Raw genomic sequence first — 5,067 nt, 5'->3', positions numbered from 1 at the left:
ATCTCAATCTCTTCACTATCCATACTGATGCTGCCAATTTGATCAGTGGTGAGAATTTTTGTTTGTTGAGCTTCAATCCATATTGAAGGCTGCAGTCCTTGACCTTCTGCAGCAAGTGCTTCAGGTCCTCCTCAGTTTCAGCAAGCAGGGTTATGTCATCTGCATAACACAGGTCATTAAGGTTTACTTATTCCCACAGAATATCTTGTGATACAATGTATGCTTATATATCAAAGGAAAACAACAACAAAACTCATCAAATTCATTGCCATTGAGTTGGAGTTTACTCTTAGCTGATCCTCCAGTGGGTTTTTGGAGATTATATAGCTCATGGAGGAAAATGAAATCTCATGAGAAGAGATTGCTCAGCTTTCTCCATCGGAGCCAGTGGGGGATTTGATTGGGAGAGAGGTGACACCTTTGGGTTAGCAAGGTAACTCCCTATGGACCACACCACCAGAACTCCAGACCAAATGGAGTCTAGAGAAAAAACCAAGAGCTTTATCTGAGCCTACAAAAGGCAATGTGACTCTATTAATTTATACTTACTATCTTACTTTTAGTTACTATTTACCCGAGGCCATCTCAACTACTCTATTAGATATGACAAGATAAACCCCCCTTGGCTCAGCCTTTCACTGGAAGAGCATCTGCTATGATGACATCAATTAGGGTATCTGATTTTGGAAGGCTGTGGCTGAATATTTTCATGTGCAGCTCAAGACAACTTGCCCTAACTATTCTGTTCACACTGCAACTCCCCAGAGTTATTTATATTCTCATCCATATCCTGTCCTAAACTGTACATTCCGTAGGGCAGACACTGTGTTACTTCTTTGGTACTCCCAGTCCACACTCCTCCCCTGACCTAGCTGTCTGGGCAGTAAAGGTTTTGCTTGACATGGAGCTCTCCATGTATTACAATGATTTATCCCTTCAAGCATTTTTCTACATGTAGATGTTGTGGTTCTGATGAGGTCTATTTTTACTTGATAGGTGTTAAAAGTAATAATAACTGATCGTAACAAAGATCTCTTTATTTCGAAAGAGAAACCACACCTCCATCAGCATAGTAGCTAATGCTCACTGTGTGCTCTGAAGTCACCAGGCACTTTGCTTAAGTCTGTACATTAAAGGCAGCAAGAGTTATAACTCCTCAGGATGGCCTTGGTTTTTCAGGTCTCACAAGACCTTCACTAGGGTGTAGTGTTACCATATTTTTATAATTTCTTTTGGGGGAAAGTATTTGAGCTGTCCTTCTCTGACTGAGTTCTTCCTTCCACAAGTTTCTTTTTTTGTAGGTTTTAGTGTATTACTCTCCAAACATCCCCAGTGTTATTGCTGTTAGGCGTTGACACGTTGAGTGCTGCTCATCGCGGCATCTGAACAACAAATGGGAATCCTGTTCTATGCTATACTGTCCTCACAACCCCTGACACACTTGAGACCACTGCAGCAGTCACTACAACATCCCTAAGCTCTAGATATTATTAATCTATGGTTACAGAAGCATTTGAGACTTTGTTGCTGTTGGCTGCCATCTAGTCAATTCTAACAACAGATCACATGTGAGTAAACTACCACTGTAGAATTTTCTTGGTTGGAATTTTTTTAAAAAAATAATATATTATTTTGTGTTTAATTTTCAATTTAATAATTTCTACATAGGTTGTTCAGTAATATTGATTACATTCTACACTTGGGTTTACTATTTACATTCAGGTGCTTATGTTTCCATTAATCTAGTTTCCTTGCCCCATGTGTTGATTTTTTTTTAAATTTTAATAAATTTATTTGAAAACCAAGTTCTGTGAAAGAGCACACTAAATAGTTCTATCTTTTCTTCAAAGTCTTGAAGATGGGCCTCCTCAGGCTGAGAAGAGGCACAGATACATGCACGGACCAGCAGGTCTTAGCTCGAAGGTCCTCTCAGGAGTTTCCAGTACGAGCCTGGACAATTTTCAGATGAACACATGAAAGTCTGTGGCCCTTAATCATCAATATACTTGAATGGCTCTGGGGGTTCTGGCTCTTGCTCTTCCTCCTCGATCTTCGGGCCATGAACTGCCACAGGTTCCACCAGCTCTTCGATGTCTTCACTGGTGTCCTTCAGAATGATGATGCCTCCAATGGAGAGAGGTTTGAAAGGCTGGTATCTACATGTCTCTGTCATGGTGAGGACTTTAAGCTGGGCGGGCATGGCTCTGGCTGGGTTATCCAACAACTGGAAGTTTGGCTCGGGTTCTTTTTTCTTTTCTTTTTCTTCCTTTTTCTCTGCCTCATCCACTTCCATCTTCTCTTCCTCCTTTTTTTCTTTTTCTTTCTCCTTCTTTTTAGCCTTGACAGTAATAGATAACACAGCAGTGGAAACCTTTTCCTTTTGGTACTTCCAGAGGGGCAGGATACGCAAAGGTTGATGGTTTACAGTTTGATTTATACTGAACTTTCGGCATCTTTAAGTCCTTGTTAAGACCAATTACACAGGTAGGAGTATAAGCCAATGACAAGAAGTGTGACAGAGGAAACCAGAACCAGAAATGAGTGAAGACAAGGACGCCGACTACCGAAGGCATATGGGTGTGCCCAGTCCTGGACTGTAAGGAGATGGTGACATTATGACCACCTACATCCAGTATACCCTGGGCCAATATAGCGCCAAACTTGGCCATGACATCATCATGCTTATCATTGATGACTTTGGAATACAGCTGTCGAAACTGATTCACCTTTGGACAAGTAATTTCAGTCTGCTGGATCATGATGAAAGCCGAGGCTATGAGAGTTCCTTGCCTTACATAGTTCACAGGGTCATTTGTCATTGGTTCTAGGAAATTAATTGCTTCCTTGTTTCCTGTGCCAGCACAGCAGATCTCCAGGGCCATTGCAGCCCCATACCGCACATGAGGGTTGTAACTCTCTGACAACAACGACACAACACTTGGGCATTGTTCAGGGGTCCTGAACAGAATGAACCCAAGTGATTCTACTGCTGCCCTTCTGACATCATCATTAACGTCACTTACAGCAACATGGAGCAGACGGCAAATAGCTTTGTTGTTACCTGAGCCACAATATGCCATGGCTACAGTATACATTCCAGATCTCCGAAGAATTGGGTCTTTATCTCGACAGAGAGATTCAATGAGAGCATCAGCCTCTTCCATCCTCCCATACATCACTAATGCAATGCCAACTGCAAGACCACGCAGAATCTTCTCATGCTGAGTTTCTTGTGCATAGCCAACCATGTCTTCAATAGCCTGGGCATTTTTAGAGCCCAACATAACCAGACCTAGGGCCAGGCCAGCTGCTTCTCCCGTCACAGCATCATCCTGATAAAGGTTTGTTTTCAGCAAATCATATACATCCTGGCGTGCAGTCCCTATAGCAGCCAAACCAAGACCCAGACTGCCGCCATGTCGAACAATATCATTGCTGGCATTCTTAAGCTGGTTAAGCAGATAGTCAATGATATCGCCACCATGATTAGCATGGATGAGACCCAATGCATAGAGGCCTCCACCTTCCTGATAGGCTGATCCTGGAGAGGTATCCTTGGGGAGGTATGTTGCCATCAGCTGTAATGCCTCCTTCTCATGACCCTTATGAATTACACCCAAACTGGCTGTAGCAGTAAATTTTGCCCAGTTAGTGGCTCTGGCCAACCACTCCAAATTATCTCTTAGAAACTGGTCACTGGTGGTTCCACAGTGCATGAAAGAGTTTGCTATAACAGTTGCAGTATGACATACAGAATTCTGTACTGCATCTTTTGTATTTTTTAGTATCATGAGGTCTGTGTTATTATTTCGTATCAAAAATTGCAGATGTAGTTCAATAGCCATTTCACCACTTAAAATTTTAATCATTTTCAAAGTCTGGTCCTTGGGCTCTGGGCTTGCCTCTGGGGTCTTTCCTGCAGTTGAAACGCCTGTCTTGTCTTCCGTCTCCATGGACTTACTGTCTTTCTCAGATCCCGGAACAGTTCCCATATTGATGGATCCAGGCACAGAAGCAATAGGGGTGCCAATAGTGCGGAGATTCTGGATTACAGATGATAAAAACTGCTGGCTGGCACTTTCATACAAATCAAAACAAATCTGATAAGCCATCAGGAGGTTGTCTTCCTTTACCAGTTTCTCTAATATATCACTCACAGCCTGAGGGTCATCTAAGAAAATTAATCACTGACAAACATTGATTAAATCGGGTTTATCCAAGTTCATATAAATTTTAACTAGAACTCTTAGTAACTTTATTCCGAAACTGTTTATTCTGCATTAAAGACATGCAGAGCTTCAGGCTATACGCAAGCATTCCAGGAACATCATTTGACTCCAGAATGGTCTTCTCAAAGATGTCCAGCCTCCGTCTCTCCAGAGCAATCCCGATGGCCTGCTTGTACCTGTGATCATCGAGACACCGCTGGAACATTTTGTTCACAATGCCTTCCAATCTCTGGTCAATGGGTTTCTTTTCTCCTTCAGGTAAATCAGCATTTTCCACACACTGTTTGGTGTAGTGATCAATGCATTTTGCTATAATAGTCTCCACATATTCTGAGTTATCATTGACATTGAAGAGGTCACCTGCTCCAAGAGCGTAATTCAGAGACTCTTCAAAAGCCCGCAGATGATAAAATACTTTTGATGCCACCAAGGCTACAAACTGCCGGCTCCGGAAGCCTTCATCTTCATACAACACTTCTATTTTGTCTACAGATTGAGAAATTTCTTCCCAGAAGTCATTGACAACTGCATTCAATTTGTGTAGTGCAAATTCCTTGAGTTGTGGTTCATCCTCATCCAGAAGAGAGAGAATTCCAGCGGCTGAGGTGATCATGGCTGCGCCCCGCGCGCCGCGCCTGTCCGCTCGCTGGTCAGTGCCGGTGTCCGTCAACTCAGGCCGCGCTCGCCCCACCGTGGATGCTCGCTCTGGGAGCGCTGCCCAGTCAGCCGCCTCCTCTGGCCGCCGGCTCGCTCCTCGCCCCCATGTGTTGATTTTTGAGAATTCTTTTTGTTGTCATCGATACTTACAGGAAAACATATACCAACTCAGCCGTGCTTA

At 43.2% G+C, this 5,067-nt stretch overlaps 1 pseudogene; it reads right to left on the bottom strand.

Moving 5' to 3' along the window:
• Window positions 1-1,990: 1,990 nt before the first annotated feature.
• On the bottom strand, window positions 1,991-4,842 carry LOC102851226 (annotated as a pseudogene).
• Between the last annotated feature and the right edge of the window lie 225 nt (window positions 4,843-5,067).

This window comes from Elephantulus edwardii, unplaced genomic scaffold (assembly GCF_000299155.1).
Source record: "Elephantulus edwardii isolate Elephantulus edwardi_28Jun2011 unplaced genomic scaffold, EleEdw1.0 scaffold00242, whole genome shotgun sequence".
NCBI classification, from domain to species: domain Eukaryota; kingdom Metazoa; phylum Chordata; class Mammalia; order Macroscelidea; family Macroscelididae; genus Elephantulus; species Elephantulus edwardii.
The sequence above is the reverse complement of the archived record's forward strand: the minus strand, read 5'-3'. Positions and strand labels throughout refer to the sequence as shown.